The sequence below is a fragment of the Schistocerca cancellata genome, chromosome 7, assembly GCF_023864275.1.
Source record: "Schistocerca cancellata isolate TAMUIC-IGC-003103 chromosome 7, iqSchCanc2.1, whole genome shotgun sequence".
In the NCBI taxonomy this organism is placed as follows: domain Eukaryota; kingdom Metazoa; phylum Arthropoda; class Insecta; order Orthoptera; family Acrididae; genus Schistocerca; species Schistocerca cancellata.
In genome coordinates this window covers 586,831,506-586,850,248 of record NC_064632.1, presented here as the reverse complement: position 1 = coordinate 586,850,248, position 18,743 = coordinate 586,831,506, and the positions used below count along the sequence as shown (strand labels likewise).

Genomic DNA, 18,743 nt, shown 5'->3' with positions numbered 1-18,743 from the left:
CTTTCAGAAATGACTTCCTGACACTTAAATCTATACTCGATGTTAACAAATTTCTCTTCTTCAGAAACACTTTCCTTGCCATTGCCAGTCTACGTTTGATATCCTCTTTACTTCGACCATCATCAGTTATTTTACTCCCCAAATAGCAAAACTCCTTTACTACTTTAAGTGTCTCATTTCCTAATCTAATTCCCTCAGCATCACCCGACTTAATTCGACTACATTCCATTATCCTCGTTTTGCTTTTGTTGATGTTCATCTTATATCCTCCTTTCAAGACACTATCCATTCCGTTCAACTGCTCTTCCAAGTCCTTTGCTGTCTCTGACAGAGAAACTGTTTATTGCAGCCGCAGCAGGAAAACTCAGTGAATGAGTAGTGCTGCTGGAGAGCACGCGAAAGCGTTCGGGAACTTGTGATAAGACAACTGCCGGGTCGCGGGATCACGCGCTCACACATTGCCCGCCAGCCGCACGTGACTCGTCAGCAGAGGACAACAAGTGCCGCGTCTGCCCTCCCCCCCCCCCCCCGCCCACTCGCTGCCCGCCACACCAGCAGGCCGCGCGCGCCGCAGGCTACTAGCGGTGTGTTCTGTGACGACGCGCTTAATCAGCTGTGACGTCACTGGGACCTGGCGAGCCGCGCCAAGAGCGGCTGCACCGACCTGCGAGCGGCCAGTCGCCGGCAGGGAGCGCGCCGACCAGCAGGCTACAGAGTGTTCCGTGCGGTGGAGTTCAGTGCAGTGCAGTGCAGTGAGTACCGACCTCCTTGTGCTGGTGCCGTCTGTTTTGTGTTGGGCGTCGAGGCACGGCTGTCCACTTCCGACAACACTCGCACGATAAGTCACTCGGAACAGTCAACAAAGATCTGCTACTGTTAATAAAACACAATATCCCTCGACAGGGCTTGTTTTTGGTGTGTTAACCCACACGATACTGTAAAAGAGAGTCTGCAGGCCGTTCATAAGACGCGTGGACCGCTCCTCCCTCATTTCCTTCACGAGATTCGGAACGCTGTCAGCAGGAGAATTCAAACCGATGGCGCGTTTCTCGATTCCGAATGGCATTCGATATACAGAGCAGTTAACTGATGTCTGCCAAGATGGCTGCACCTTTGGAACTGTTACAGAGATGAGAGTAACACTATGGATTCGTGGTTCCTTCTTTCTTTTCCATATACAAGAGTAACACATTGAGTGACGTGATGCTATTTCTATGGGGAAACCAAAAATTTATGCCAGATCGAGACCGGAACCCCGTAATTCCTGTATATCGAGAGCAGCTACCTTATCCACAGGAATGTTTAAGCACGCCTCCAGGTCTGAGTCATATTTTCAGTGTCACTGACGTTTCCGCCAATGATTTTCGGTCACTACTACCAGGAGTTCTTCCCGCGGGGTATTTAGGACTAGAATAACACCACTTGGTGAATTTAATCGGTGTCTAGCCCTGCCGCAAGGAGGAATTTGGCTGTGATGATCACAGGTGATGCCGGATTCCGGCCTGACGGCTCGGCTGCTGGCAGAGATGATTACCCGACAGTCGGGTGCGACACGGATATGAGATGCAACGAGCGTAATATAAAATGAAAACAATGCGTGGGGGTGGAACGTGTAGTTCCAAAACGGATGTATGTGAACTGAATTAAACTCTAGATTTATGTCACCGCATCTCTACTGATTTCATTCCTACGGGAACATTCTTTTAATTTCAATCAGTATCTACATCTACATGATTACTCTGCTATTCACAATAAAGTGCGTGGCAGAGGGTTCAATGAACCACCTCCAAGCTGTCTCTCTACCGCTCCACTCTCGAGCGGCGCGCGGGAAAAACCAGCTCTTAATTTTTTCTGTGCGAGCCCTGATTTCTCTTATTTTAACGTGACAATCATTTCTCCCTATGTAGGTGGCTGCCAGCAGAACCTTTTCGCGACTGGAAGAGAAAACTGGTGATTGAAATTTCATGAGAAGATCAAGTCGCAGCGATAAACGCCTTGGTTTTAATGATTGCCACTCCAATTCACGTATCATGTCCGTCGCACTATTTCCCCCACTTCGCGATAATAGAAAACGAGCTGCCCTTTTTTGAACTTTTTCGATGGCATCCGTCAGTCCCACCACCTGTTGCGGATCCCACACCGCACAGCAATACTCCAGAATATGGCGGACAAGCGTGGTGTAAGCAGTCTCTCTAGTAGACCTGTTGCACCTTCTTAGTGTTCTGACAATGAATCAGTTTAATTCATTTCAATCGGTGTTGCGTTCATAATTTTTCTTAGACACACGGACAGCTTCAGTTGTCTCTCTTCGAGGCGCATTAAGGCTGGCCTCGCTAGGACAACACGTACCTCGGCTTGGCTTCGGTTCTGCGATTCCTTCTTGTATACAAAACACGCAACTATGGAATTCCAAACTGAAGACGAATAGGCAAGCAAAAAATGGTTCAAATGGCTCTGAGCACTATGGGACTTAACTTCTGAGGTCATCAGTCCCCTAGACCTTAGAACTACTTAAACCTAACTAACCTAAGGACATCACACACATCCATGCCCGAGGCAGGATTCGAACCTGCGACCGTAGCGGTCGCGCGTCTCCAGACTGTAGCGCCTAGAATCGCTCGCCCACTCCGGCCGGCCAATAGGCAAGCACACCTCAGCGCGTAGTTCTCAACAGAGGGACATCGTCAGACCTGACAGTATCATTCCACCTGCCGCAAGGAACTGTGGGACAACAGTTGCAATTCACGAGATTCTCTAAACGCGCTGGTAGACGGCCCGACAGCCGTCTCAGACTGCTCGCGGACTCTCCGGCTTTGTGTTGGGGAGTCGTACCATTAGGAAAGTGTTGCAAATTGTACATATCGGACTTGCCTGAAGGTGTTTGGCCCAAAGACAATCAACTGACCCTTAAGATAAACAACTATAATGCGCATGAGAAGGCGCAGTCGTCAAATTACCTTATGGCTTCGGTGCGGAGCGAGTTGTGGTGGAGTTGTGAGGGAGGTAGATAACTGAGATCCATTAGAAGAATGTAAAGAAATAGTAATTCGTTCACTAAGGAGATCGCTTACGATACCCTCGAGAGACCGACTCTTCAGTACTGTTCGTTAGCAGGGACTCACGCCAAAGTGGGATTAACTGAAGACAGGCAGACGATTCATAAAACACCTCCGCTGGGAGTCGCTGCTTCATTTAATCAGTGCAGGAGCGTCACTAAAATAGTCGACAAACTCCAAAGGGAGACGCTAGTAGAAAGATTACCAAGGTCACGAAAACGATTCCTACTAAAACTGCAAAAGCGTACCGTCAAAGACTTGGGATGCACAGAGTGTCCGAGGAGGAATGGCCATTTTTCATGGATATGACAGGAGCGATCACTCGAAGCAAAAAACGATAGCGAACATGGGCTCTAAAATGCATACCTTAGGAGCTGTGGGCACTTCTTCGTAGTCGATACTGTGAGGAAAACCTCTTCTACTGCAAATTCTTTATTTCCTATATTTTAAATGGTGGTAGTATGGACCAAAATAAGAATAAAACGAGCAGTAAACTTGGGCTCTGAAGTGCATACCTTCCTTTCGCTTCTACTGGACAAGTACTCATAGCTCTTAACATATGCATTTTAGAGCATGTGTTATCTTGACAATTTTTTCTTATTTTGGTCCACACTGTCTTCTCTCAATACGTGGAAAGCAAAGAGCCTGCAGTACAAGGGATTTGTTCCACAGTATCGAAGATGGACAGGTGCTCAGGGCTCTTGTCACGACCGTGAATACTGACCGTGCCTCCTGGGACCCCTATACATGCTTCCCACACTTACCTCGCTTATTAATCACTACGGTAAAATTAGTCAGACTCGGCTTTATGGGCCAGTGAACCAACAGATTGTAGATTCACCTGCCTAATCTCAAAGTTAACAAGGAATTTTAACTGAAAATTCAGCATATATACCGTTAATATTTCCAGTCGTTCTATCTCAATTGCTACTTCAATTACCTTTATCACTCCGATGAACAAAATTCCTTCTTTCACAACTGAATGTTCATTTTCATTTTACTTTTCTTTTAATGTATCCACTGGTTGCTTTGTGGACACGATATCACAGTTGTGTGATGTATACATGTAACCTACTGTCAACTGGAAACGTGTACTGTGTGCATGTAGTGTTTGCGCAAAAGAACTAATGGATGCATAAAAAGAACAGAAAAACTAAAATCAGTGGTGCTTTTATTGTTATTGTCGTATGCATAAATTACAAAAAAATCCAGTACGGATGTAAACAAAACATACTCATGTACAACTATTTACACCATATAAATATCAAATGGCCAGACCACACAAGAATGTCGGAAGAATTAGTCCAGTGGTGAACCTCGTTGGTTGCTTCGTGGGATGATACCTAATGTGAATACACCAAATATTTTTAGCTAGAAACGAAATAAACATTTAGTTGCAAAAGGCAGAATTCTTCTTATCGGCACGATCAATAAATTCAGCATTGGTACAGGAAACTCGTATGAGGGAAAGAAAACACACTCAACACAAAAGTATCTTAACAACTCATGGCCGCAAGTGAACAGGTAGATTTGTTTCACTAGACTCCCTAAATTCGTCCGACGTCGTACTTTGGCTGACAACAGAGGTATGGAAAGCCGGAGTACCTTCCAAGAATGCCTTTGGTTCGGAAAACCCAGTACCTTGCTCTGGACTGGCAGTGCTCAAACCGATCAGATACTACGCGAGACTTTCCGCAAGGGATTCCGCTAAAACTCCATAGCGTTCTCGGTACAGCGTGTAAAGTAGTTATCAGATAGGGCGAGCAGCACACCCACATTGATCGCTGACGGAGCTGATGTCCGTAGATGCTATCATCGCAACAGGAACTGTAGCAACGCCACAAGTTTGACGAAACGCAGCTTGCCGTAAATGTGGATGATAGGAAAGCAATGGACACAAGCGCTATAAAGAGTTCCGCTGTGTCAGGTTACAGTGTTATCGGGAAACTTCTGTACTCACTTTAGAAGGTGCACGCTACGAAGCACCTTCGCATCCAATTTAGTTGCCGCAGAAACGTTTTCGGATACTCATGAAACAGAGTAGAACGTGACGCTGTTTTCTAATTTCACAAGGGCAAACCGCCAAAGGTCGGTCTCTGATAGGGTCAAAACTTTGCAGGGTGACAGTAATCGCTACTTATAAAAAGTTGACAGAACGTGCACGCAACAGCTACAAAATCAGCTTCTGGACAAAGTTTTGCGACCTCATGACAAACCTGAACCATCTCTGAAAATTATTGACTCGTGGTGAAACTTTTCGGACGGATCAAGTTTCGTGACTTCTTATAACGGTGTCAAGTGGTAGAAACAGAATCCTAGAACCGACAGAGAATCGAGTCGAAATCTCTGAGTGTTTGTTTCACAAATGCTGTGTGTACTGCATCGTAAGGGGTACGGAAGTACATCTAAATGTTTCTATCGCTACTCGTGCGTTACAGTCAGTAACACACCTCCACCGGTGTAGTAAGACTTCACTATGAGCATTTGTCACCCGCACAAAATTGTTCATTTGTCTATACAGATGATCCACAGTATGCATTTATGTGGAACAGAACGGCCATTCGTTCAAACTGCGTGGTGTACACTCAGTCATTTAAGCCTAAATGAAAAGAAATTTAAACTAGTATATGGTTTGGCAGCCCACAGCATAGCCCTCTTTATTAAAGAAATTGTGAAGATTATTACAGAGACTGAAACGTCCCCTTAGAACAATTGTACAGGACTGTGCTTAACCTGACACACAATATTATTTAGCGCAACGCAATCTGACTTTCAAAAATCCCTACAAAAGAATGACCCTGACTAACATTAACCTATACCTTTCACAAATCACTTACCTCACAAAAATCTTCGTTACTCGAACTACTGCAATACAGCGAGCGCCACTACTGCCAGCTAAATAAAAGATTCAAACTACTGAAGGCACTAACTACTGATAGGGATAGTTAGCAAATGAAAGATATTAATAGAGAACAAACACTGTATTTACCTTAATATCATCACAAGTCATAATATATGTAATTTCAAAACTCCGCCATCTTTCTCCTCACATCCACCACTGCTGGCGGCTCACCTCTAACTGCGCAACGCTACGCGCTGTTAACATCCAGCTGCCCCTCTACAATGGCAGACAACAATGCAAACTAGCCACATACTGCACACAGCACAGCCAGTGATTTTCATACAGAGCGCTACGTGGCATTACCAATATAAAAATCTAAACAGCCTACTTACACGACGAAAAACATGTTGTTTGCTTTTAGAGTTGAGAATTAAATGAGTATGTTTTATGAAACTGGAAGCTTTGGAATACTTGAAATCAGGACTTCAAATTAATAATAGTAAACATGACTTTTTTCTTTGAGTTCTCAGTATCACCTCTTATGTCCAATGCTAAATCGTATGAAACAACATATCACAATAATCATGGGAGAAGAGTCACATACTTACACATGCTCATGTGTGATTAAAAAATTGAAAAGTTATCACAGCAAAAAGTCTAGAGAGAATCCAACAGTGCCCTGCCGTTTATATGGAATCTCGTTTGCTAAGATTTTAACAAATATTCTCTCTGAAACGCTACAGGATTTTTTTTCTGACATGAGATGGCGTCCAGGGTGTGGTCTAGGCAGCAGTCACAACCTTTGTATTATTTTCACTCCGAATCATCTTGGTTGACGGCAACATCTCTACATACAGAGCTGTTTTCTGAATCGTACGTGATCCGTATTCTATCTGTTCATCCGACGGTGTTTGCGAATGATCGGCTCGAGTGACCAGCTAACAGTACATTGTTGTCACTGGAACGGGTCAAAGTAACGCACGCGAGAAAAACGAGCGTCAACAACGCGAGGGAACGTCTGACACTCGCGGGTTCACTTCAGTCAGTGTTCACCTGTGTGTTTACTTCGGCTTTCGTAATGCATAGTTTCACTAATAAGATCTGTCATTGAACAATATGCCAAACTGTAGTTCCGTTTGAAGTCTTGCAGTTTGATTACTATTCCTTGAATACAGCACGTTTGTGCTTAAATGTTTGGCTGTACTTACTGATTGTCACTTTATATCCTGCAGTGTGTTGTGTAGATCCTTTTAACTCACCTAAGTCTTTTCGATCAACCTTTCCATTTCAGCATCCGAAAATCTTGTCAAAATTTGAACAGAAATCACCACATTAACAATGTCACTCTGTCGCTATTTGCGTGACGTCTTTTTTTTGTGAGCTATCTGAAAACGTCCGATGCCGACTGAAATTAGTAATTCGTATGAAACAGCCAGCAACACTCTTGCGACAAGGACCAGACCACAGCTAAAGTGTGTTACGTCTACCTGAAATAGGTCAAAGGATACGGATCGTATTCAAAGAATGGTAGCAGGAAAGGTCATAGTTTTGTTTCAACCACGGGAGGAAATCACGGATATGATGGAAACTGTCAACTGACAGATTCTTGAAGGCAGAAGTCTACATGAAAATCTACATAGGAAGTTTCAAGACCCAGTATCAAGTGAGGAGTCTGGGAACACAATACATCTACATCTACATTTATACTCCGCAAGCCACCCAACGGTGTGTGGCGGAGGGCACTTTACGTGCCACTCTCATTAGCTCCCTTTCCTGTTCCACTCGCGTATGGTTCGCGGGAAGAACGACTGCCGGAAAGCCTCCGTGCGCGCTCGAATCTCTCTAATTTTACATTCGTGATCTCCTCGGGAGGTATAAGTAGGGGGAAGCAGTATATTCGATACCTCATCCAGAAACGCACCCCCTCGAAACCTGGACAGCAAGCTACACCGCGATGCAGAGCGCCTCTCTTGCAGAGTCTGACACTTGAGTTTGTTAAACATCTCCGTAACGCTATCACGGTTACCAAATAACCCTGTGACGAAACGCGCCGCTCTTCTTTGGATCTTCTCTATCTCCTTTGTCAACCCGGACCTGGTACGGATCCCACACTGATGAGCAATAAAGTATAGGTGGAACGAGTGTTTTGTAAGCCACCTCCTTTGTTGGTGGACTACATTTTCTAAGGACTCTCCCAATGAATCTCAACCTGGCACCCGCCTTACCAACAATTAATTTTATATGATCATTCCACTTCAAATCGTTCCACGCGCATACTCCCAGATATTTTACAGAAGTAACTGCTACCAGTGTTTGTTCCGCTATCGTATAATCATACAATAAAGGATCCTTCTTTCTATGTATTCGCAACCATTAAGTCTATGTTAAAGGTCGTTGCCACTCCCTGCACCAAGTGCCTATCCGCTGCAGATCTTCCTGCATTTCGCTGCAATTTTCTAATGCTTCTCTGTATACTACAGCATCATCCGCGAAAATCCGCATGGAACTTCCGACACTATCTACTAGGTCTTTTACATATATTGTGAAAAGCAATGGTCCCATAACACTCCGTGTCTTCTTCCCGCGATCCACAGGCGAACAGAACGGGAAGAAAGACTAGTATGTGGTACTACGGGAAGAATCCTCTGCCATATACTCCAAAACGGTTTGCACAGTATGGATGTAGACGAACAGGGGGGAGGGGGGACAAAAATGTGAACGTAGCACAAACACAACACACTGTCATGCCTAATACGGTGTAGGGAACTCGTTGACGTGCAAAACGGCTTCCAGTCCTCTCGGAATGGATAAATGCAGGTCCTGTATTGTTTTCAGGGCTATCTTGTATCATTATTCCTTAAATAGTTGCAAGTTCACGTGTTGATGGAGATGTTATGTTATGGTATGTTAACCGGGGACCTAGAAACGTCGGATAGGCTGCGTCCCCGCCGCAGCCGCAGTGGTCCACAACCTCACGACGACTACCGCAGTCCACTTCACCCCTCCACCGCCCCACACCGAACCCAGGGTTATTGTGCGGTTCGGCCCCCGGTGGACGCCCCAGGGAACGTCTCACACCAGACGAGTGTAACCCCTATGCGTGGTAGTGTAATGGTGGTGTACGCGTACGTGGAGAACTTGTTTGCGCAGCAGTCGCCGACATAGTGTAACTGAGGCGGAATAAGGGGTTCAAAAATGGATCAAATGGCTGTGAGCACTATGGGACTTAACATCTGAGGTCATCAGTCCCCTAGAACTTAGAACTACTTAAACCTAACTAACCTAAGGACATCACACACATCCATGCCCGAGGCAGGATTCGAACCTGCGACCGGAGTGGTCACGCAGTTCCAGACTGTAGCGCCTAGAACAGCACGGCCACTCCGGCCGGCGGAATAAGGGGAACCAGCCCGCATTTGCCGAGGCAGACGGAAAACCGCCTAAAAACCATCCACAGGCTGGCCGGATCACCGGACCTCGACACAAATCCGCCGGGCGGTTTCGTGCCGGGGACCAGGCGCTCCTTCCCGCCCGGGAAGCCGTGCGTTAGACCGCACGGCAAACCGAGCGGGCCATGACGGATAGCGATCACACACCCTTCTCTTCAAAGTAGACCACAAAGGCCCAATAATACTGAGATCTGGTGACAGTTGTGGCGAGAAGTGATGCGACAGTTCATCCTCTCGCTCACAAAAACAGCCCTGGAGTACTGTGAGGCGTGTGCACAGGGGCTGTGCCGCCGTGGAACACAGCACCAACAGTGGAGAACAAACACTGTACCATGTGGTGGACCTCATCAGCCGAAATTTCGCACAACCCTCCGCAGTAATGCGACTTCGCAAAGGACCGGTAGCGCTCACGGAATACCACGATGTCACTGTCTAAGTCACCGCCGAACCCTCGCAGTGTTTCATTCTTGCTATGTGAACTCGGCCAGAAGTTGTAGACAGTGTGGTATGAGACTCATCCGACCAAATTACTTTCTTCCATTGCTCCGTAGTTCAGGTTTTATGGCCCCAGCACGGTATTTACCTGTTACGGGCATTTGTATCACTAATGAGTGGTTTTGTAATTCCAGGTCGCCCTGCAATCCGCAACTTGCAGAGCTCCCTTCGCGTACCTTAGGCGCTCGCAGTACTACATCGACTTTTGCAGGTGTCGTCCCCTGATTTTTCTTTTTTTTTGTTATGGTTTTAGGGCCCAAAACTGCTACGATTACACTGTTCTACAAAAAAAATCTTTTTTTCTATTTCTGATAAAAAATATTGTGATCCTAGTTGTATTTTGAGTGCTGAATTGAAAACTGTTTTTGGTTTTTTTCTGTCAGGGATAGTTTATGAGTAATCGCAATTTTATTTCTCTTTTCAGTTTTTGATATAGTGCAGCAAACACGAGGTGAAATTCGACAAACAAATGCACATCTTTATGATGTTATAAGTTCATCACATTAATGGAGGGTGGGATCTAACATATAACACAGTAACCTTTGTGTAAACAATTTGAAGCATTTATTTGACATGAGAAATTACAGAAAATTCACAAACAATGAGCCACTGCCTTGTAATGCACATCACTTTTTTCTCTTGTATTGTGAATCTTTCTTCTCTCGCATGATATTCCAGCAATAATCTGCTAACATAGAAGGTGCCCACTTTCCTTCATAGCGCCTTTCTATGGTAGAAATGTCTTTATGGAATCTTTCCCCATGTTCATCCGATACGTCACTACTACTCTCTGTGAAGTAGTCCAGATGACAGTCCATCATATGTACCTTCAAAGACATATTGCACCCCAAATCTTGACATGCTTTGATCATATCCTTCACCATTGCTTTGTAGTTAGTAGCTCTTCTTCTTCAGGAAGTTTTCCGACACCATCTTGAAACAGTCCCATGCGGTTTTTTCTTTAGCAGTTAAACATGCTTCAAAAATTGCATCTTTTTGCAGTTCCCTGATTTGTGGGCCCACAAATACACCTTCCTTTATTTTTGCAGCTGAAAGACGGGGGAATTTGGTAGCTAGATATGCAAACCCACAGCCTGTTGGATCCATGGCCTTCACGAATTGTTTCATCAGGCCAAGTTTGAGGTGAAGCGGTGGAAGTAGTACATATTCAGGAGCTACCAGACTTTCACGTTGTACATTCTTTTCGCCAACTTTTTATCTTCGTCTAGGCCATTTCTTTTTCACGTAGTGAGAATTTCGGTCTTGACTATCCCACTCGCAAAGAAAACAGGCATACTTGTGTAGCCTTGTTGCATCCCCATTACCATAGCAATTACCTTGAAATCTGCACGTATTTTCCGTTTGTGTTCATTGTATTTTAATGAATTTAGCATCCTTTGTACGAATTCATAATTCTCTTTTGTCAAACTAGCGTAAGCTACTGGAACAGAGGGTATTTTATTTCCGTTATGGAGTAAAACACCCTTCAAACTTGTTTTCGATGCATCTATGAAAAGTCTCCACTCCTGTGAAATATAAGTGAAATTCAACCGTGCTCGGAAGTATGACAGATAGTTACTTGTCAGCCAAAACAGCCACTCGTTAAGACTGACACAAATTACGGCTAACACCACTGTTGTAAACTCAATGCCATGAATTGTGAATTTACATATATATACATATTACATAAAAAGTATCCCTGACAACGATATTTTGTTTACATATTTGAATTTCCCACGGTAAAATGATCTAGAAGCACATACTTTAATATCAGAAATAGAACCCATGTCGAACAGTGTTATTAGCGCCCGTTCTGTGGCTTAGGGAAGGGTAAAAAAATTAAAATAGAATAAAAATAAAAAAATTGAAATGAGAGGCAATGGGAGCTAAAAATGTGGGGAAACTAAAAAACAGAAGGAAAGCTTGGAAAACCACTATAGAAGGTGGGGGGGGGGGCTGTTTTCCCCAAAAAGAGCTTCAAATGACCGACGTCATCTCACCGACACTGATAAACTCGAGGACGCGATTGGCTGAGCGCATGTCATCTGCTAAAAGGGAAGATATATCAGGCGACAGCTGTAAACAGGCGGAGTAAAATAGGGGCACTGAAGTAAAAGGTGTCTCACCGTCCACAGTTGAGACCAGTGGGGACAAAGCGGGGGAGGATCGCCACTTAAAAGATGTCAATGGCTAGAAAGGCAGTGCCCTATCCGGAGTCTAGTTAAAATTACCTCCTCCCGACAACGAGTTCGGGAGGAAGAGGTCCAAGCACAGGGAAGAGCTTTCACGTCCCGAAATTTACAGGGTGATTCAAAAAGAATACCACAACTTTAGGAATTTAAAACTCTGCAACGAAAAAAGGCAGAGCTAAGCACTATCTGTCGGCGAATTAAGGGAGCTATAAAGTTTCATTTAGTTGTACATTTGTTCGCTTGAGGCGCTGTTGACTAGGCGTCAGCGTCAGTTGATGCTAAGATGGCGACCGCTTTTTGTGTTATTTTGTGTTATTGAGTACGGCAGAAGTGAATCGACGACAGTTGTTCAGCGTGCATTTCGAACGAAGTATGGTGTTAACCTCCTGATAGGTGGTGTATTGAACGTTGGTATAAACAGTATACAGAGAATGGGTGTTTGTGCAAAGGGAAAAGTTCTGGACGGCCGAGAACGAGTGATGAAAATGTAGCACGCATCCAGCAAGCATTTGTTCGCAGCCCAGGAAAATCGACTCGCAGAGCACGTATTTCAGCAGGATGGAGCGCCACCACATTGACACTTATCTGTCCGTAACTACCTGAACGTCAACTACCCGAGGCGATGGATCGGCCACCAGGCAGCCCGTGACAGAGCACTTCATCACTGGCCTCCAAGAAGCCCTGATCTTACCCCCTGCGATTTTTTCTTATGGGGATATGGTAAGGATATGGTGTTTCGGCCACCTCTCCCAGCCACCATTGATGATTTGAAACGAGAAATGACAGCAGCTATCCAAACTGTTACGCCTAATATGCTACAGAGAGTGTGGAACGAGTTGGAGTATCGGGTTGATATTGCTCGAGTGTCTGGAGGGGGCCATATTGAACATCTCTGAACTAGTTTTTGAGTGAAAAAAAACCTTTTTAAATACTCTTTGTAATGATGTATAACAGAAGGTTATATTATGTTTCTTTCATTAAATACACATTTTTAAAGTTGTGGTATTCTTTTTGAATCACCCTGTATTATTGGGAAGTGTCGACCAATGTGCGTGCCACAAAAGAACAACACGACGACATAAAACACTCCGGAGATCGGCGAAGGGAACCATGCGAACAGCAAGCTGAGGAAGAGAAACTGCAGCCTTGGCGGCTATATCGGCCGCCTTGTTTCCACGGGTACCAGCGTGTCCTGGGATGCCTGATTTATCGTCAGTCCTCTTCAATAACAGTCCATCACGATCACTCAACATATTCTTTCGTCCACGTTATAATTTAGCGGACTGTGGTTTTCCCCTTTCCGTGTATACGATATAAATCGTCGATACGGCGCTTCTTGCAACACGAAACACTTCGGCTCTTTTGCTAAGAGACGCACGCACCATACGAGCACTAACAATTAGCCCGCGTTCGAAGTCACTCAGCTCCGACATAATGCACCCTCAACTGCACAGAACACTGTTGTGACCACGGCCGACACTTGCAGAGTATTGGGTATATTGCACCGGTGCCATTCGTGGTCGAATACAACAGCGCAACCTACAGGTATGGCTAAGATCTGCATTTATGTTCCAGTTCCTTATATCTGTGCAATCCCTGTAGGTTATGTCAGCGAGAAAACAGTTTTGGAATAACTGCCAAGGTTCAGTGACCGTGTCAGAATTATATTGGAACAAATAAGTCCTCGGTCACAAATATTAAGTCAAAATTGACCAGGTTTCGACGCTACTATGAGCGTCGTCTTCAGAATTAGACTAACTGTTCTGAAACATATTAGGTATATAATACATTAATAAAATTAAAGTTTGTACTGAATGGAGAAAGATACAGTACTTACGAGTCACATATCAAAAAAGATCTAAGCCGGAAAGGCGACGTCATGAATAGTTGTAAGTGAGATGGCGAGCCGATGAGGGCTGCTCGTACTGTGAACAAGGGTTGCAACAAGACTGAGGTGTCCAAGTTAGAAAGTGTGGGCAAGTAAACATGGTGTTGCTACAAGCGCCATCTAGTAGCCACAGAAACAACTAGGCTACTGTACATTCAAAATTAGACACATGAAATTGTGATGCAGCTGATTCAGGCATAACGTAAGCACTGATAATAATAGCATGAAGTTACATATTTATCTGCTTTAAATGGAGACACATTTCGTAACGTAAAAAAGTTAGTTATGACATACAAGAAAACAGCAAAGTTGTGACAGGAAAACAACATTTCGGTAAACTGCATGAGGAAATCTGAATCAAAGATCAAGCAATGGCTTTATACAGTCGAAAAAGTTTTTATTTCGCAGCTGCTGCTGTTCGTTGAGAATGAGGCAATCATGACGAGAGAGATGTTTGAAAATCTCCAATTCCTCTAAGACATCTAACCTACGCCCCTTATTTTCGGTATGCAGAATATTGTTATCGCCTATGGCTTTGGGCACGTGTGACTTAATATTTGTGACCGAGGGCTTATTTGTTCCAATATAGTTTTGGAATAGAATTTTATTAATCACTGATTGGTCTCCAGTACGACACAAATGTCTTCATTTCCACTTGTATTGGAGTAAGTTCATTCACTCTCACTGGCAGCATGTTTATGCACATCACTTCGCACAAAATGATGAGGCACCATATTGTTTGTGATATTTAACGAAAGTATGGTTTGGTCCTTTTGGCGCGAACTTCAATACGAGATGCTTATAATAGTTTCCGCAACGTAATTTTGTCCCGATGCCTGGCAGTAGATACAAAGAAATTCTGGTCGTATGTAAAGTATGCTAGCAGCAAGACACAACCAATCCCTTCTCTGCACGATGGCAATGGAAGTACTGTCGACGACAGTGCTGCTAAAACAGAGATAGTAAACATTCTGAAATTCCTTCACCAAAGAAGACGAAGTAAATACTCCAGAATTCGAATCAAGAACAGCAGCCAATATGAGTAACGCAGGAGTGATATCCTTGGAGTAATAAAGCAACTTAAATCAATTAACAAAAGCGAGTCTTCCGGTCCAGGCTGTATACCAGTTATGTTCCTTTCAGACTACGCTGATACAATACCTACATACTTAACGATCATACACAACCGTTCGCTCAACCAAATATCCGTATCCGAAGACTGCAAAGTTGCACAGGTCACATCAATATTCAAGAAAGGTAGTAGGACTAATACACAAAATTACAGAGGCGTATCATTAATGTCGATATGCAACAGGATCTTGGAACATACACTCCTGGAAATTGAAATAAGAACACCGTGAATTCATTGTCCCAGGAAGGGGAAACTTTATTGACACATTCCTGGGGTCAGATACATCACATGATCACACTGACAGAACCACAGGCACATAGACACAGGCAACAGAGCATGCACAATGTCGGCACTAGTACAGTGTATATCCACCTTTCGCAGCAATGCAGGCTGCTATTCTCCCATGGCGACGATCGTAGAGATGCTGGATGTAGTCCTGTGGAACGGCTTGCCATGCCATTTCCACCTGGCGCCTCAGTTGGACCAGCGTTCGTGCTGGACGTGCAGACCGCGTGAGACGACGCTTCATTCAGTCCCAAACATGCTCAATGGGGGACAGATCCGGAGATCTTGCTGGCCAGGGTAGTTGACTTACACCTTCTAGAGCACGTTGGGTGGCACGGGATACATGCGGACGTGCATTGTCCTGTTGGAACAGCAAGTTCCCTTGCCGGTCTAGGAATGGTAGAACGATGGGTTCGATGACGGTTTGGATGTACCGTGCACTTTTCAGTGTCCCCTCGACGATCACCAGTGGTGCACGGCCAGTGTAGGAGATCGCTCCCCACACCATGATGCCGGGTGTTGACCCTGTGTGCCTCGGTCGTATGCAGTCCTGATTGTGGCGCTCACATGCACGGCGCCAAACACGCATACGACCATCATTGTCACCAAGGCAGAAGCGACTCTCATCGCTGAAGACGACACGTCTCCATTCGTCCCTCCATTCACGCCTGTCGCGACACCACTGGAGGCGGGCTGCACGATGTTGGGGCGTGAGCGGAAGACGGCCTAACGGTGTGCGGGACCGTAGCCCAGCTTCATGGAGACGGTTGCGAATGGTCCTCGCCGATACCCCAGGAGCAACAGTGTCCCTAATTTGCTGGGAAGTGGCGGTGCGGTCCCCTACGGCACTGCGTAGGATCCTACGGTCTTGGCGTGCATCCGTGCGTCGCTGCGGTCGGGTCCCAGGTCGACGGGCACGTGCACCTTCCGCCGACCACTGGCGACAACATCGATGTACTGTGGAGACCTCACGCCCCACGTGTTGAGCAATTCGGCGGTACGTCCACCCGGCCTCCCGCATGCCCACTATACGCCCTCGCTCAAAGTCCGTCAACTGCACATACGGTTCACGTCCACGCTGTCGCGGCATGCTACCAGTGTTAAAGACTGCGATGGAGCTCCGTATGCCACGGCAAACTGGCTGACACTGACGGCGGCGGTGCACAAATGCCGCGCAGCTAGCGCCATTCGACGGCCAACACCGCGGTTCCTGGTGTGTTCGCTGTGCCGTGCGTGTGATCATTGCTTGTACAGCCCTCTCGCAGTGTCCGGAGCAAGTATGGTGGGTCTGACACACCGGTGTCAATGTGTTCTTTTTTCCATTTCCAGGAGTGTATATTGTGTTCGAACATTATGAATTATCTCGAAGAGAACGGTCTATTGACAGTCAACATGGATTTAGAAGACATCGCTCTTGTGAAACACAACTAGCTGTTTATTCACAGGAAGTGCTGAGTGCTGTTGACAAGGGATTTCAAATTGATTCTGTATTTCTAGATTTACAGAATGCTTTTGGCACTGTACCACGCAAGCTGCTTGTAGTGAAGATGCGTGCTCATGGAATATCGTCTCAGTTATGTGACTGGATTTGTGATTTCCTGTCAGAGAGGTCACAGTTCGTAGTAATTGACGGAAAGTCGTCGAGTAAAACAGAAGTGATTTCCGGCGGTACCCAAGGTAGTGTTACAGGCGCTCCGCTGTTCCTTATTTGTATAAACGATTTAGGAGAGAATCTTAGTGAAGTCATCAGAAGATAAAGACAAATTGCAAAACGATTTAGAAAATATAGATGTATGGTGCGGAAATTGGAAGTTGACCCTAAATAACTCATCCACATGAGTGCTAAAAGGAATCCGTGAAACTTCGGTTACACGATAAATCAGTCAAATCTAAACACTATAAATTCAACTAAGTACCTAGGAATTACTATTACGAACTACTTAAAGTGGAAGGAACACATATAAAATGTTGTAGGGAAGGCTAACCAAAGACGGCGTTTTATTGGCAGGACCCTTAGAAAATGTAACATATCTACTAAGCGAACTCACTACACTACGCTTGTCCGTCAATTTTTAGAATAGTGCTGCGTGGAGTGGGGTTCTTACCAGATACGATTGACAGGATTCATCGAGAATTTCAAACAAGCGCAGCACGTTTTGTATTATCGCGAAATAGGGGTGAGAGTGTCACTAAAATGATACAGGATTTGGGTGGACATAATTAAAACAAAGGCGTTTTTCGTTGCGGCAGAATCTTCTCACGAAATTTCAATCACCAATTTTCTCCTCCGAAAGCGAAAATATTTTGTTGACGCCGACCTACATAGGGAGAAACAATCATCATAATAAAATAAGGGAAATCAGAGCTCGTACGAAGAGGTATACGTCTTCGTTTTTTCCGCGCACTATACGAGATTGGAATAATAGAGAATTATTGTGAAGGTACTTCGATGAACCCCTGCCAGGTATTTAAATGTGATTTGCAGAGTATCCATTTAGATGGGTCGGGCCATGGGTGTGTGTGTGTGTGTTGTCCTTAGCATAAGTTAGTTTAAGTAATGTGTAAGTCTAGGGACCGATGAAAATGGTTCAAATGGCTCTGAGCACTATGGGACTTAACTGCTGTGGTCATCAGTCCCCTAGAACTTAGAACTACTTAAACCTAACTAACCTAAGGACATCACACACATCCATGCCTGAGGCAGGATTCGAACCTGCGACCGTAGCGGTCGTGCGGTTCCAGATGTAGCGCCTAGAACCGCTCGGCCACTCAGGCCGGCTAGGGACCGATGACCTCAGCAGTTTGGTCCCTTAGGAATTCACACACACTTGAACATTTTTGCAATTCTAAGGTATTCCGGTGTCACTCTTGGGAAAGTCCGCCTTTTATGATAACCCACAGACGATTTTCACAAGACGAGTGGCCCGCATTACTGCAGCGCCTACCGAGAGCAGCGAATAGTTGCATCCACCCATCCAAAAACCTTAATTTACGGATCCCTGAGAATTATGGCATAGTGGTATGGAGCACTATTTTGCTGAAGCGAATCACTACACTTCTTGTCGACCATCGGAGTTAAGGGAAAAGTAACTGGCATAATATGGCGAATTAAGAGGGTTGCTTCACGAGACCGTCGAAGAACAAGGTCCTGTTAGATTAGATTAGATTAGATTAATACTAGTTCCATGGATCATGAATACGAGATTTCGTAATGATGTGGAACGAGTCAAATTTTCCAATACATGACATAATTAAGTTAATTTAACAACATACCTAAGTTAATATAACAACTTTTTCATTTTTTTGTGTTTTTATTTTTATTTTTTTTATTTTTTATTTTTTTTTATTTTTTTTAATTTGCATCTAAAAATTCCTCTATGGAGTAGCAGGAGTTGTCATTCAGA

The 18,743-nt window shown here is 44.8% G+C and overlaps 1 protein-coding gene across 1 annotated transcript in view; it reads left to right on the top strand.

The window, feature by feature from the left end:
- The first annotated feature begins 683 nt into the window (after positions 1-683).
- The window catches only part of LOC126092595 (protein croquemort-like), a 233,621-nt gene continuing 215,561 nt past the window's right edge, over positions 684-18,743 (top strand). Inside the window, exon 1 of the mRNA XM_049908289.1 lies at positions 684-752. The gene's annotated coding sequence lies outside the window, so the exon portion shown is untranslated. The remainder of the gene's footprint in view (positions 753-18,743) is intronic.